The sequence below is a fragment of the Rattus norvegicus genome, chromosome 1 (assembly GCF_021556685.1).
Source record: "Rattus norvegicus strain SHRSP/BbbUtx chromosome 1, alternate assembly SHRSP_T2T, whole genome shotgun sequence".
Lineage (NCBI taxonomy): Eukaryota > Metazoa > Chordata > Mammalia > Rodentia > Muridae > Rattus > Rattus norvegicus.
In genome coordinates, this window is record NC_141534.1 from 271,833,240 (window position 1) to 271,849,719 (window position 16,480).

The window sequence follows — 16,480 nt, forward strand, 5'->3', positions numbered from 1 at the left end:
CAGGACAGTGACCCAAACTCCTCTTTTCCTAAGGAATCGGAGCCCTTGAGATAAGCTCCCCATGGCTTAGGAGCAATGCTGGGCCTACTGTGACCACTCTGTCTTCCACCTGCTCTCTGGAATCTGACATCCAACCAGGCAGGCAGAAAATATATCTAGGGTGGGGTAGCCTGACTACCTTGGCTGTTGCCATGGTGATGGATGCTCACCTCTAGTCACATGAGAACTTGGAAGCCGATGTGGATGCAGGACAACAAACATACATCCCTGTCTTGGATGCACATTATGGTTTCTTTTCATCCTCCTTTAACTGCCCTGCTTTGAGCCTTGCAATCTAGATCACAGAGTAAAACCCTTTTAAGTACTATAAATTAAAACCATAGGCCATTAAAGAGTCTTTCTGAGGTTTAAGCCCAGGTTGGTCTCTTCGAAAAGTATTTGTAGGAAAGCATTAGGGGACTGGGTGAAGTAATCATCACGTCACTGAGCCAACACGGATGTACTGAACAGTGATTGCACACTAGGATAACTGAGGACTCACGGTCAGGACTGCATCTCCATGTCCTAGTTTCCCTGGTGTGCTAGCTGGTTTTATGTCAACTTGGCACAAGCTACAGTCATCTGAAAGGAAGGAACCTCAATAATGTCCCCATCAGATCAGGCTGTGAACAAGCCTGTAGGTCATGTTCTCAATTAGTGACTGATTTAGGAGGACCCTGCCCATTGTGCACTCCCCATGGCTTAGGAGCAATGCTGGGCTTGTTGGTGCTGGATTCTATAAGGAAGCAGGCTGAGCAAGCCATGGGGAGCAAACCAGTAAGAAGCACCCCTCCTAACCAGTAAGCAGCACCCCTCTGTGGCCTCCAGGTTCCTGCCCTGTGTGAGTTTCTACCTTGTCTTCCCTCAGTGATGGATGGAAGTGTAACACAATAAATTGTTTGCTCCACACCTTTCTATTGGCAACAATGTTTCATCACAGGAATAGTAACAGTAACAATAAGATTGTTGAAGGGGTCCATGTGGTTTTGTGTGTAAAGAGCTTCCTTTCCCATTCCTGTTTCACTTTGCTCTGTTATTTATGTTCAGCTACCCCCTGTAACACTTGGTTGGCAAAAAGCTGTGTGTGTGTGTGTGTGTGTGTGTGTGTGTGTGTGTGTGTGTGTGTGTGTGTATGTGCGCGAGAACGTGCACGCATGCTTGTTGATTACAGGAAAGCAAGGGGAGTCCCCTCTCCCTGCCTTTGTGAAGGCAGGACGCTCTGCATTCAAGCTGTCACTTTCACCTTAGGGTTTGGTCTGATCTTTGAATGTTTATTTGAGGTGAGCATCCTTCTTTCCCTGAAGACCGAGTTTATTCAGTCTGAATGAAAACAGCCCATATGCAACATTCCGAACATGGCTGTAAGACTTTTCTCTCCTGGCTTTTTGAGGGAGCCAAGGCCCTGACCCCACATCTTTATGCATGACTCTCAACACTTAGACACCCTAGCCTCAGAGGCAAGCAGTAACTTCTCCCTAAAACAGCTCAAGCCAGCTAGCTGCTGGCTTTCTGGTCCAGGCAGGCATCAGTCACCTTGGCTTTTGGTAGCCTCTGTCTGATGGCACCAGTCAGCCCCATAACAATGAAAGCCCAAGGTTTCTGCTTTCTACTTGTCTTGCACAAGGCACAATGGGTATTAGTGTCCCAAAACCCACTCTCTATTGCTCTCTAAGTGCCACCTAGCTGTGTGGACTTGGATGTCAGGCTTTCCTAGACTCCGTTCTAATTATACCTTGTTTAGTGGCCAGGTCTGATGCCTGTCTCCTCCATAAAGTATAAACTGGTCCAGTCATTACTGAGTCCTTCAAAACTGGCACAGCTATTAGCACATAGTATGTGCTTAGTAAATACTAATTAATAAATATTAGATTCCACAAGATAGGTCTGTTTTTTAAAGATTTGTTGTTTTATATATATGAGTACACTGTAACTATCTTCAAATACACCAACAGAGAGCATTAGATCCCATTACAGATGGTTGTAAGCCACCATGTGGTTACTGGGAATTGAACTCAGGACCTCTGGAAGAGCAGTTGTGCTCTTAACCGCTGAGCCATCTCTCCAGCCCCCCCCCACAAGATCGGTCTTAATTATGAAACTGATCATGGGACACAAGAGAGCCTCCAAGAACTAAGTACACCTCTATGCCTGGGCTGAAGGCTAAGCCAGAGGTGGGGTTGGAAGGACCCACTCTGTGCCTGGGGAAAGTCCTGGGTGAGGACACCTTTGAGAAGAGAACAGACCTGTGCTGGGGTAGTCATTCTCCTAAGTCCCAGTGTTCCTCTAGAGCAGTGGTTCTCAATCTTCCTAATGCTGTGACCCTTTAATACAGCTCCTCACATTGTGTCGACCCCAGACATTAAAATTATTTTCATTGCTACCTCATTACTGTAATTTTGTTACTGTTATGAATTGTGATGTAAATATCTGTGCTTTCTAATGATCTTAGACAACCTCATGAAAGGGTCTTTCTGCCTGCAAAGGGGTAGTGAGAATCATTGCTCTAGCCCCATCAAGACTGAGCTCCTCAAGGCTCTGAAACCATGGGTAGCTGACAAGACCATAGCTGCAGTGGGGTCTGCTTTCCAGCAGGGGGCCCCAAGACCTGTACGTTGTGCCACTATGGCAGGGTCACAACTACATTCTCTTTTGTTGTTTTGAAACAGAGTCTAATGTAGCCCAGGAGGTCCCTTAGCTGGCTGAGGCTGAGGAAGACACTGGGGAGTCCTGACCCCTTCTGCATCTAAAGTGGCTGAGATTATAGCTTGTGTGCTTCTGACAACCCTATTTTAGAGGGTGCTGGGGATTGAACCAGGGCCTCAACCTACTCCTTAACCGCCAAGCTACACACCAGCGCCCAGAACAGGGTTTGAGCCATCATGTCCTTTTTAGAGGATAAAACCCGAAAGCTCAAGGGTGGAAGAGAAGTGATGATTTGTTGGTTTTGGATCTAATAGATATGACTGAGCACTCTGGTCCGTGCCTCCACATGCCCTGCCAATCATGGCTGTGGGATTCAGGGACACCAGCCTTTGGAATGGGCCCTATCCACTATGGAAGGTCTTCTGTTCTCTGATGCACTATCCCACTTCCAGTCGATCACTGATCCCCAGAGTGCTCAGAGGGCCACAGGGCCTGGTCACAGGGCTTGCTCACTGTGGTGTTATCTATGAGGGGAGCACGGACATGGTCATAGGCCCTCTCGCTGTGGTTTTGTCTACGAAGACCAAACAATGGGAATGTCTGTCAAGAGAACGAGGCCAATCAATGAGACTAATACAGCGCTTCTTACCACTGAGAGCGGAATAAAAGTGGTTACTACTGCATGATACGTATGTGTGTGAGCGCGGGTACCACAGGTAGAGTTCAGAGAATGACTTTCAGGAGTTAGTTCTTTGTCCACTGTGTGTTCCAGAGACCCGAACCAAGTTTTCAGGCTTGTATAATAATGCCTTTATCTGCCGAGCCATTTTGCTGACCCAAGCAATTTTAATTGCCTGGTTTTTGTGCTACTTAGGAGAGAAAGAAGCCAGGCCCTCATTGAAGCTAAAACAGGCTCTACCATTGAGGCACCCCACCCGGCCCATGAAAGTTAAACATTTACAACCAACACTGGTCACTTTTGTAGTGGAAAAAGCACAATAAACATATATTTTAACTTGTGGGCTTATATTTTTTTTAAAAAAAAAAACCTACTTTAATAAAGGTTCTTAAATGCTTCAAGCATCCTTATAGCCTACAGGAGGAAAATGGCTAATAGGTCAAGGGGGATGTAGACCTTTTAGAAGTAGTTCTTTGGGGCAAGGTAACAATCTTTGTCAGCAAGCCCAATCCCCTCGAATCAGCACCCTTGGCTAGATCCAGAAGAAACTGCAAGGCTCCACAGACGAGCGAAAGTCTGCTGAAGCAGCAAGAAGCAGCCAGACTACCTCCAGAAGTCCTTTGGTGCATTTCTTTCTATGACGTCATGACAAGTGAAAATCAGCAAAGAGAGCAAGTCGCAGAAATGCCAGGGCATCATCAGCAAAGCCCAAGGAAGACCAGCAAGGTGACCAAAGTCAGAGCATCATCCACTGTCGGTTGGGTTAGACTGATGCTCTTTCCAAACATCACGTGTCCCTCAAGCATTCACTCCAGCAAAACATCACATGCCCTTTCACCAGACAGCTTCCAGAAAAACACCACAGGACACAACCGAGTCTCCAACAAATCCAGGAATTCCTAGCCCATTAATTATTGAATGGTTTGCCAGAAAAGTACGGTATTACCAAAATTCAACTCCATTAGCAAGGGTGACTATGGTAAGGCAGACACCCTAAGGGCCCCTTGGGTTTCCTTGGAGGTTGTACCTTGAGCTGGGTAAGGGTCACACACTCATAGCACAATTATTCTTCACAATGATTCAAGATGTTTTTGTTGTTTTCTGTGCATACAATCTACCTCATAGTGGAAATATGAAAAACCTCACATGAGTCTGCTCTGCTGCAGACAAGTCTTTAAAAAGAAAAAAAAAAAACAACAGTGACTGGAATATAGCAGTCTACCTTCCCACTCGCTCTCATGAAGTCACCGATCAAGAATAGCTGTTGGCGCCCTAGAAGCTGGAGGGGTCCGTGAAGACCTCACCTGCCTGTGCTTTGCAGTGGCCTGTGAGCCTTTTGAGTGAGTGGCTAGGTTCATTGAAAATGGGTCATTCTTTTGGCATGCTGTCCCATGAGCTTTGGGTTCCTTCTCGTTTCCAGTTTTCCCATACTAAATGCAGAGGTATCTGGGTCTCTCTGGCAGTTCCTAGTGTCCCCAGTGCAGGTGGCCATTGTAGACTGTTGAAGTCCTTCCACACAGATGGCTGGGAGGCGCCCAGGTTGCCCCACTGCCACTTGGAAGTCTCGTGTGTCAGATGTACAGACACCTGCAGGCATTCCCAAGTGATTTCTCATGCCAAAGTGTCCTCTCTCATGTGGGGTCTACTAAGAGTCTGGGTGGGGTCAAAGGAGATGTCAGATCTACCGTCCTCTTTGAGATTCGAGTTCTGTGCTTTTCCAAGGATCTGAGAAATCTAAAAGTTTAGGATGAAACCAGGTGAACCACATATCTGTTGTTGGGAGGCAGAGGCAAGAGGTTTGCCAGGAGTTCAAGACCTGTGTGGGCTACACAGTAAGTTCCTGGCCAGCCTAGGCTTATATGGAGGACAGACCATGGGATGACATGGCAAGATACTGTCTTGAAAAAAAAAAAAAAGGTAGAACATTAGGATGAGACACAGGAAGTCAGCCTGCTAATTACAGAATCTCAGGCTACGTACGTGAGACAGGTGACGCATATGTCCCAGCAAATAAGGGCTGTGTTCTTGTGTGTGTGTGTGTGTGTGCGTGTGTGCACGTATGCCCGTGCGGCCCTGCTGCCCCCAGACAATAGGCAACAGTCAATATAAATTCAATTGGGCATAATGACCAGCTTTCTCTCCCCCTCAGAGATGGTGACAGTGATTTCTCAGACGCCTTTTAGTTACAGACAAGTTTCTGAACAATATAATTGGGTTTGGGTCGTGCAGCCTGCCGTGCCAGACTATTGATTGTTTGTAACCATCTCCTGCCCTGCAGATGTCTGGTGTGTGGTCAGCATAGCAAGAGGATGAAGACAAGCAGCTCTGAGTGGGGAGGGAGGGAGGGAGGAAGGGAGTTGGGAGCCTTGGCATAGGAGGGGTCCGAGGCTGACATCTACCTGCTGATACCTTCCAAAAGGCAACAAAGATGCAAGCCTTAAGAACTGTCAGGCCACCGAGGCCCAGGAGTCAGAGCACTGGCTCTGATCACCCTGCGTTCACTGGGGACCCAGAACTCTTCTTTCTAGGTCTGCATTTTTGTGGTAAAAAAAAAATAATCGTGGAGGCTTATAACTTTGTCTAACGGAAGTATACTGTGAAATACAAGCATGAGGCATTTTTTTTTCTTTTTTTTTAGTCCCGGGGCTGGGGACCGAACCCAGGACCTTGCGCTTAAGCGCTCTACCACTGAGCCAAATCCCCAACCCCCTAGCATGAGGCATTTTTTTTTTCGGGTTCTTTTTTTCGGAGCTGGGGACCGAACCCAGGGCCTTGCGCTTCCTAGGCAAGCGCTCTACCACTGAGCTAAATCCCCAACCCCAGCATGAGGCATTTTTAAAAAAGCCCATTTGGATTCCGCATTTAAAACAAAATCAAAAAGAGTACAACATGTAGTTCAGTTGTAGAGCATTTGCTCAACACGAGCAAAGTATTGGGTTCAAGCCTGAGCATCTTGGGGGGGGGATAAACCCCCAAATCAAAAAGAAGCTGCTGAAACCAGTTTTAATAATATTTTGCTTAACTCAACTCTATATTGTTTAAGCACGAGTAACATAAAAATGTTGAATTATTTTACTTTTTTTTAAACTACGTCATCGAAGTCCAGTGTGTCATTTTTATTCCTGGTGAACCTTGAGCTACCCTCTTATATGTTAAGGGCTTCTTGGTCTCAGGGTCAAGTTGCTCCTGTCTGGCCCATGCAGGTGTGCCAAGCCTAGAAGCAGGTTCTACTTGTCCCAGGGTTCCACCACCCTGTCCCAAGCTGAATCTACAGATGTATGTGTCTGCTCTGTAGGCACCATAGCCTGCGATCTCAGGAGAGGCTCAGCGGGTAGGCACCGTTTCCTTTGCCTTCGGGGAGCAAGGCTGGTCTGGTGGGGATTGGTGAAGACAGGAAAAGTGTGTCCAGATGCCCCTGTGGTGAGCAGTACCAGCTGTCAGATGCTTTAGTGCAACACACCCAGGCAGGCCTGTGATATCTTGGAGTTTTGTAGCTGAGCTGGACTCAGTTCCTGAGTCAGGAACAGGATTTGTAGGGGAAGAGGGGAGGAGGAAAATCACGAGAATGAGGATTGTTCCTGAGCATTAGGAGCCCCGTCTGATAGAGCCGACGTTATGAATTTGGGGTGGGTGCATGCAGGTGATATTGAAAATCGGCTAGAAGAATTTACGCGAGATATCGGGAAGCCGTATCAGGCTCTCATACTGGAGTCCACTGCCGGGAATGTACAGGGCTCCTGCATCTCTGATGAGTTAGAGAAGCACTGTGTTTAGCAGCCATTGGTACAAGAGGAGGTGACCCAGATGGAGGGAAAGGAGGAGCCATTCAGCATGGCAGACACCAAGGTGACTGTCGTGACCCTTTCTTTGACAAGGAAACTATGAGCAGGAGATGGCATCTAGGACTTTGCCTCAGGCAGTGCTCCTGTGATCAAGGGCAGGAAAACATCCTTGGAAGGCAGTCAGCTCTTCGCCAACCCAGAGTCAGGAAGGTTGGTGTAGGCAGGGTAAGGCTGCCGGGACCTGCGACCTGCAACCTGCAGAAAGAGGGTCTGTAGGCTACTCCATTTTGCAGGGCTTTAACGAACACAACTGGAAATCCTGGGAGCCTCAGCCGCTGAAGAGGCTTCTTGTCCACAGCAGCACCGTAGGAGACATTTTCTAAGACCAAACAAAGCAGTAGCGAGGGTTGAAAGCTGGAGGAGATGGAGTGGCTATGGCAGCCTCCGAGAGAGGAGGGGCCGGTGGGGGCAGCAATGCAGTGAGTCACTCTCAAATGGCAAATGTCCTGTCTAAGCGAACAGGGAACTTGAGTCATTAGTGACATTTAGAATCTTTACTATGTCCCTGGTACCCTATGGCCCTGGGAACGAAGCGGTGAACAGGACACGCAGGAGGCCAGGCCCTCGCTGAGGCAGGGAAAGGGTGAGAAACCCAAACGTTAAGTGGGTTTAGTAGTTTTGGAGCATGTCAACACAGCCCAGGCCAAGTGCTGAGAGGGCGGGGAATACTTCAACCCAGAAGAAATACATCTCCACCGTTTTCTTTCAACCTGTGTATTAATCTAGGACAGAGATGATAAGGGCCGGTCGGTTTGGCAAGGAGGGGAAACAAGGCTGACACCACAGGAAGTCGATAGCGTGAAAAAAGGCTTGGGGGGGTGTGAGGAGAAAAGCACAGGGTGCAGAAATAGGCGTGCAGGAGTGAGAACCAGAGGAGAACAAGAGACTGCAAGCTGAAAACATAGGCGCGGGTGGGGCTGGGGATGGGAGGAGGAGGGGTTCGGGGTTGGGTGGGCAAGAGGTAATGGAGGCTGGCAGGCCTGAGCTCCTCATGCTAGGTTCCTGGGGTACAGACACCTGAAGCCCTGTGGAGCCCAAGGAGCTGATCAGAGTTGAGACAGGGACAGGTGACAGATTAAGATGGACAGTAGACAGGCCTGGAGTTCCAACACTGTCCCAGGTGAAGCCATTGAGAGGGTTTAGTCAGTGGCTTCACTACCAGAGGTCATGCTGCTCTTTGGCTGGGTAAGCATGGGTGACCGGCTCTGGGGAGACTGCAGCAGCTTCTGGAGAGTGGAGGAGGGAGCCAACAGCCCAGGGGGTGTTGTGTGGCCCCTCACAGATTTCAATTCCCACAAATATCCTCAGACAGGTTAGTGATGCTATTAAAGTCACCAAACCTGGAGACCGGAGTTTGCAGATAATGCAAGAAGCGAGTGGATTCAATGATTGGATTATTAAGTTACAGCATCTGTGACTTAATTTCATTGGCCGTCAGCAAGGCATCCGTCAAGCAAATTGACATTTGCTTCACCAGTCCCTCTTGAAGTCAGAACAATTGATTTGGTTACTTTTATACACAGGATTTGCTTTCCCCCTGTAATGGCCTCAGAAAAGCAGAAGAATATGAAATACACTCTTTAAAGTTTTAAGTCTCTTTATTTATATTAAACAATGTTTCGAGTTGGCATCACAAAACAAAACAAACAAAACAACAAAATATCCTCTTATTAAATGGGACCAAGCCTGACTGAGACCCGCTGGTAGGAAAATGAAGCTGACTACTGTCAGAAGTAAACTCCTTCAAGCCAAGGAAGTTGGTGCTACTGGTTCTGTTTACACAGGTGGATCTTCTGTTCTGATAATCTACTGGTTGTAGAGAATCAATTCCTAGAAGCGGTTCTAGGATCTCCACACCTGCTTCATGGAATGCTAACACCCCTCCATACATGCAAAATAAATAAAATTATTAAAAAGAATGTCTCCTAGAGATGGCATAACATTGAAATTACTTTTTAAATAGTTTTTATTTTTGTGCTCTATATTTTGAATTATACAACTACTAAATTGCATAAGATATTTTTGTACAAGTATATAGTATGCTTTGAACATTTCCCCCCCATAATGCACCTCTCCTTTCCCATCCATTCCTCCTCTCCATAGTGGAGGAAGAACTCCCTTTGTCCTCCTAGACTGTTTGGCCTCTACCTGGGCCCAGGTGGCTTCTATACTCAGTGAGATGCTATCTGCAAACTGTGACTGAGGTGGAAGGCTGAGGACAGCGAATACAGTCCCTAGAGCATCTAGTATAACCAAATTGTATAACAGGGAGCCTGATGTGGTGGTCAGAAAGCACTTACCACACGAGAGTGAGTGCCTGAATTTGGATCTTTAGAACCCAGTGACCAGCTGTGTACAACGGCTAACACCCATAATCTCAGCATGTGACAGCAAGAGACAGAGATGTATCCTGGAAGCTCATGAACGAGCTAGGCTGGCCTATGGTCAAAACTCAGACTAGTGAGAGACTTTGTCCCAAATGAAAGGTAGGAGGTCCCTGGAGACTGGTTGACACTTTAGGTTGTTTTCCTGTCTCCTCAAGTGCACCATCCACAGGTATATCCAGACCCACACATATACCCATACCTACATGTGTTTCCATACTCACATGTTTCTGTACCCATACATGTTCCCGTACCCACACATGTACCCATAACCACACGTGTTGCCATACTGATTCATGCACCCTCACCTACACATACACCCACATTTGCATCCATACCTTCATGTGCACCCATACACAGACATGTATCTTCACATACAGACATACATCCATACTTACACATGTACCCACTACCACACATGTACCCATATCCACTTATAGTAACCCACATGTGTGCATGCAATACAACCATGGCTACCTGACAGTCCATAACATTCTCCTTTTATTTTCATTCTTCTCTCATATATAATATTCCAACTGCTGTTTCCCCTCCTTCCCCCACAGCCCCTTTCCTCCCCTCCTATCCACCCTACAGATCTACCCTTCTGGCTCCCCTCAGAAAAGATCAGGCCTCTCAGAGATATCAACCAAACATGGTCCGATAAGCTGAAACAAGACTAGCCACATACTATCACACCAAAAGGAAGCAACCCAGTAGGAGGAACAGGGTCCTACAAGAAATCCAAGTTACTCAGCCATAACATATATGCCAAGGACGTAGGTCACACCCCTACAGGCTCCTTGATGTCTGCAAGTCCCTACGAGAGTCCCAGCCAGCTGGTAGAGTCTCCTTCAAATTGTTGTTTCTCTCTTCAGACAGCTGCCTTGGGTAGAACTTTCCAGATAATGACAGAATCTCTATTCTAAATAATAAAGGTGTATAAAGAGAAGAAAGAAAAGAAAAAACTCTACCCAAGAGTCTTTTGCCTTTGGTCAAATACAGACCTGATTTTGCTTGCTGTCCTTCTTAGTCTGGCTTGACCCCTCAACGCCTATCTGCCCCTTGGAGATTTCCCTCTGTTTTTCCTGTGCTTAGCACTGCCCACTCCACACATAATGCCCTTCAGGGTATCCAGAGTCAATGGCTCTTTGGGTGGAAGCATTGTGGCTGTCTTCACAGACAGACAGACAGACAGACAGACAGACAGCTGAGTGGACCACTGGCCTCAGTTCCAAGTCCACCATGACCAATGCCTGCTTCTTCATCTACATTCATTCTTTCTCACACTCAAAACTCTCATCCTGCTGCCCCTCCTACACGAACAGGCTCCTGTGAGCTTGATCCATCTGTGCAATGGCACCTTGTGTGTGTCACAGGTGACTGCCTGGCTTCCTGCCTGGAGACTCTGGGGAGGCTCCCACTGGACTCCTGTCCCCGACATGAAAGAACTTGCTCCTTCCTCTTCCTTCATACTCAAGTTTAAACTGCAGCAGAGACGTGTGGGTCCAGCATATCACTTCTCCTGGCTTCTCAGTGACCTCAGTGAGCATCTCATTTCATTCCCAAGAGTCCCCTCTCTTGCAAAGGTCACATCCCCAAATCTATGTCTTCCCCTCAAACTGTGACCCAGAATAGATTCTTACCCACTTAAGCCAAGTGTGTTTGGTCACTAGGATAAGAATAGAAGGGACTAGGAAAGCAAAATGCTCAGTATACAGCCTTTTCTTCTCTGTGTGTGCCTGTGATAAAGTTTAATTTTTTTCATAAATTAAGCACAGTAAGATACTAACAACTCATGGGGAATAGAACCAACCATCCAGACAAATGACATCATGCATCATCTCAAAATATCCTATTGCAGATTCACGTCCTTCTTATGACGATAGTAGATGTTGCTGCAGGGGACAGCCTGGTGGCTTCTCTGTGGCATATTTGAAACTTCTGCTCTTGAGCCCTGGGGCCATTGAATACACATTCTATGAGGCTGCTTCTGTCCACTTGACGACTGAATGCCTATTCTGTGGTTGGCCCTCCGGTGAACAGTGTATTCACATAAATATGCTGGGCAAAAGATGACTCACGCCTCTGACTAGATAAGACTTCATCAAGCTGCTCGGGATGGTGGACAACCGAAAACTTATGAGTGACTTCTTTCTGGAAATTTCCACTGGACTTTTCTTTCCAGACCACAGTTGGCCATTGATAATTAAAACCCTACAAAAGTAGCTTGCATTTGGAGGGACCCCCTACATGTGTTGTCAGGGAAACTAAAATTAGCTCAGCTCTCCATACACACACACACACACACACACACACACACACACACACACACACACACACACACACACACAATGTCCCCTGTGGTAGCCTGAACATTAAGTGCTCCTCTGGCCACCCAGGCTCATTCATGAGAACCCTTGGTTTCTGGAGGCAACTCTGTTTTTAGAGTTTGTGGAACTTTGAGGAGCATGAGCCTGCCTGGGGGTGCCCGGAGGCAGGCCTTGAGGTTGGCCTGACTTCCTGTCTCACTTTACTTCCTGATTTGTACACTTAAGCAAGCAGCCACCCAAGCTCCCAGGGCCAGAGCTGCCCATTGCTGCGATGAACCGTATCCCTTCAAACTGTGAGCTGAAATAAACATCTCACCCTCTAAGTTGCTTCTTTTTATTTATTGATCACAACATGGGGAAAATGACTAATATGCCATGGAAGCCTGTGGGGACACAGGCAGGAGAACATACTTGCTCAGATCTCTGCAGTTCTCTGTCAGTTCTGAGCAGCATCGGGAACTGAGGCACATGCAAGTTCATTCATACACATTGAAGCACCAGCTTCAAGTCGGTTCAGTTAGAACTCAAATAATGTCTGGTTAAAATAAATAAATAAACACGCTGTCCCAGTTGGCACTATATAGAGATTTTAACAGAGAAGTCAATGCTGGTGGGACTTCTGTGCCCTCTTAGTCTCTAACACCTGATAAGAGAATGAGAGTGAGAGGTTGGGGCGGAAGGAGGGTACTGAGCAGGCCTCTTCGTGGGCACTTTAAAGCAAGGACCATGCTCTGGAACATCGGAGGTGAAAAGGCAAAGTGTCCCCTGACATGACACCTGAGAAGACAGATGGAGGGGAAAGGAGGGAGGGAGGAATGGAGAGAGGGAGGAAAGGAGGGAGGGAGGAAAGGAGGGAGGGAGGAAAGGAGGGAGGGAGGGAGGGAGGGAGGGAGAGAGAGAGAGAGAGAGAGAGAGAGTTCATCATGAGAGGAAGGAGCAGTATTGTAAGGGTTTCTTGCAGAGGGGTCTTTTCTGGAGGACTGTCTGTGAATGCATAGCTTTCCAGAGAAGTGGCATTAAGCCTGGTAACAGAGAGTTGGAAGGCAACAAGGAAAGGAGGAAGAACTTCCTAGAAAGAGGGAAAGGATGTGCAAAGTCCCGAGGCAGAGAAACAGAAGAACCAGGGAGGCTCGGAAGTATGATAGTCCTGCTTCCTATTGTTTCATAAAATGTCTGACACAGGAATTTAAGGATGCTCCTGGTTGTCAATTTGACTGTATCTGGAATGAACTACAATCCAGAATTGGAAGGCTCACCTGTGATCCAGATCTTGAGGCTGGGAGATCCAAGTTTCTAAGGCATACTGGCTATGAATGAATCCCAGGAGACTAGGGCAAGGAGATTTCTGAGTTCTAAGTCAGCCTGGGACATAACAAGTCCCAGATCCAGGCGTGGTGGTTCACACCTTTAATCTGAGCCACACCTTCTGTTGGAGACCTACATAAGAAGGAAGATTTGCTCTTCTTCGCCTGCTTGCATTTACTGGCCAGCAAATCTGTTGCCATCTACTAGCCTTGTGGGACTGAGTAACTACTAGATCCTTGGACTTCCCATTCACAGCTGACTGTGGTTGGGGGTTGCACTACAGACTCTAAGTCATCATAACAAATCCCCTTACTATATAGAGACTATCCATACGTTCTGTGACTCTAGAGATCCCTGACTAATACAGAATGGAAAGGTTTATTCTGGATCTCTGTCCAGAGGAACAAAGTCCACCATGATAGGGAAGGTGAGGTGACAGGAACTTGAAGTATCTATTCATCCGTACACCGGAAGACATGAGATGACCATTGACATTTGCCTTCTATTTATTCAGGAAGTCACTGCTTTTGACAGTACCATCCAAGCTCAGGGTAAGCTTTCTGGGAATGAAATGTCTCTAGATGCCCTCCCGGGCACTCCCAGAGGTGTGCTTCCCAGTGACCTAAATCCATCAAGGTTCACAATGAAGCTTTGCCATCACAGCTCGACTTCTTGCTAACTTGCTACCAGATACATAGCTTTTAAAATCACGACGCCCTATTTCTTGTCTTCTGAGGCTCATATGCATCTTTTAATAAAAAAAATGCATTTGGTTCTTCTGAAAAAGTTCTCTGAATTGTGGTGGTTTGAATATGCTTGGCCCAGGGAGTATACTATTAGAAGGCACTGCCTTATTGGAGTAGGTATGGCTTTGTTGTAGTAGGTGTAGTCTTGTTGGAGGAAGTGTGTCACAGTGGGCGTAGGCTTTGAGACCCTCCTCCTAGCTCCCTGGAAGCAAGTCTTCTCCTAGCAGCCTTCAGATGAAGATGCAGAACACTCAGCTCCTTCTACACTATGTCTTCCTGGACATTACTATGTTCATGCCTTGATGGACTGAACCTCTGAACCTGTCAGTCAGTCTCAATTCAATGTTGTCCTTTATAAGAGTTACTTTGGCCATGGTGTCTCTTTACAGCAATGGGAACCCTAACTAATACAAAAGTCTTAGCAGTTCAAACATTGTTCAAAAGCCCAAACTTCAAATCTCTTTCAGAACTCAAGTCAAATATTGGGGTCCCTACAAAATTTCAAAACAAGATGAGACGACTTAGTGGGTGAACACACTTGCTGCCAAGCCCAATGAGAGAATCGCCAGAACCCACAAGGCAGAAGGAGAAAATGGAATTCTGCAAATTGGCCTCTGTCTTTCACATGTACACTGTGGCTGCATGTATACCTCTATATATACACTGACTGACTGACTGACTGACTGACTGGCTGACTGACTGACTGACTGGCTGACTGACTAAACAACTACATGCAATATAAAAACAAAAACAAAAAACTGGGCATAGTGGTACATGCCTTTAATCCCAGCACTTGGGAGGCATAGGCAGACAGATCTCAAGGCCAGCTTTGTCTACACAATGAATTCTAGGCCAGCTAGAGTGAGACCCTGACTGCCTCAAAAAGACATCATAAAACAAGTCACATACTTCCAGACTACAATGGAACAGAAGAAGCATTCCCATTCCACAAGAGATGAATGGGACATGGAAAGGAAAGATTGGCCCAAAGCAGGACAAGCTGTCTGCTGCTGCTGTCACCATGTCTTTCCCACCATGGTGAACTGTATCCTTATGAACTGTGGGCCAAAATGGTCTGGTTGTCTCTAAGGCAAACACTAAATGTCACGGTTCCATGAACAATATCTGGTGTACTTGTTGGCATCATCTGGGCTCCAATGGCCTTGGGTAATCCCTCCCTTCTATCTCTGCCTCCTGCAGCACATGGGACCTCTGTTTTCAGCCAGCTCAACTCCATGTCTGCAGCTTTTCTTGGTGGACAATGTCTTGGCACCTTCAACATCCTGCAATCCCCATCACGACTTAGACTCAGTGTCCTTTCAAGGCCTCCTTGCAGTCTACCATTGCCTTCCTTCAGGGACTTTCTAGAAACTTCCTTTAAACTTCCAGGATTCTTTCATTCCTTCATTTTGTGTGCCTGAAAACAATGCTACCTTGTGATGACACTGTTAGATTATGCTGCTGGTTCAGAATGCTACTTGGCCTTTCTATCACAGCTGTAGTAGACTCTGTGTGCCTGAAGAAGGCTTGCAGTAGCTAAAGATGGGAAAGCACTTGCCTTAGTGGTCACTTTGGAACTGGAGTCTCTTTGGTCTTGGCTTAGGCTCTCTCCTTTGAAATTAATTTCCTTGCTTACATGTTGAAGCTTAATGGGGGGGTGTTTCTTCTTTCAAGGTACCTCTCCTGTTATCCCACTGAAGAGCTCTGGGTCAATCTCTAACTTATAGCTATTTCTCTGAGCCTTTATCATTAGTGACTTCAAATTCAGTCACACTCCTTTCCTTGCTAAGCTTCACATTTCCAGGTCTTTCTGTTCCACTTGCCCTCCTCTCCCACTGAAACCCAGATAAAAGTAAGAAGTAGTAACTGTAAATAATTAGACCATTGTGATAGAATTTAGCCTCAGTCAATTCCTTAGTACATGGGAAAAACATACCTAGATTCTTTGCCAGAATATAATATGAATGTTCCCTAGTCTCTTGTCTAGTAGAATAATTGTTCTTTCAAAAAGCTCCCTAGTTATCCTGTTACTTGTCTACATTTCTTTCAGTATTCTGCTCTTCTGGGATTCCCACCAGAATGGACCCTTAAGTTCTGCTTACAGGATTCTAGGACTTTACTGGTCTGAAATTCCAAACTCTTTTTCATTCTTCCTGCAAAGGGTTCCAAAAGCTTAAGAACCACATCATCCTGGTTTATAATGGAAATAACCCCACTTCTGATACCAATTTCCTGATAGCAATTAGCTATCAGGACAAAACACCTGACAAAAGTGACTTCAGGAAGGAAGGGTTGTCTGGGCTCACAGTCTGTATGTTCAGACCATCATGATGGGAAAGATGTGGTGGCAGGAACAAAAAGCAGTTAGTCTTGATCACAGTATATCCACAGATGGGGAATAGATTCAGAGGAATGCTGATGCTCCATTCACTTTATCTTTATAAATTTAGTTTATGGTTCCAAACCATGGGTTAGTATCACCCACACTGAGACTGGATCATTTCTTCTTACT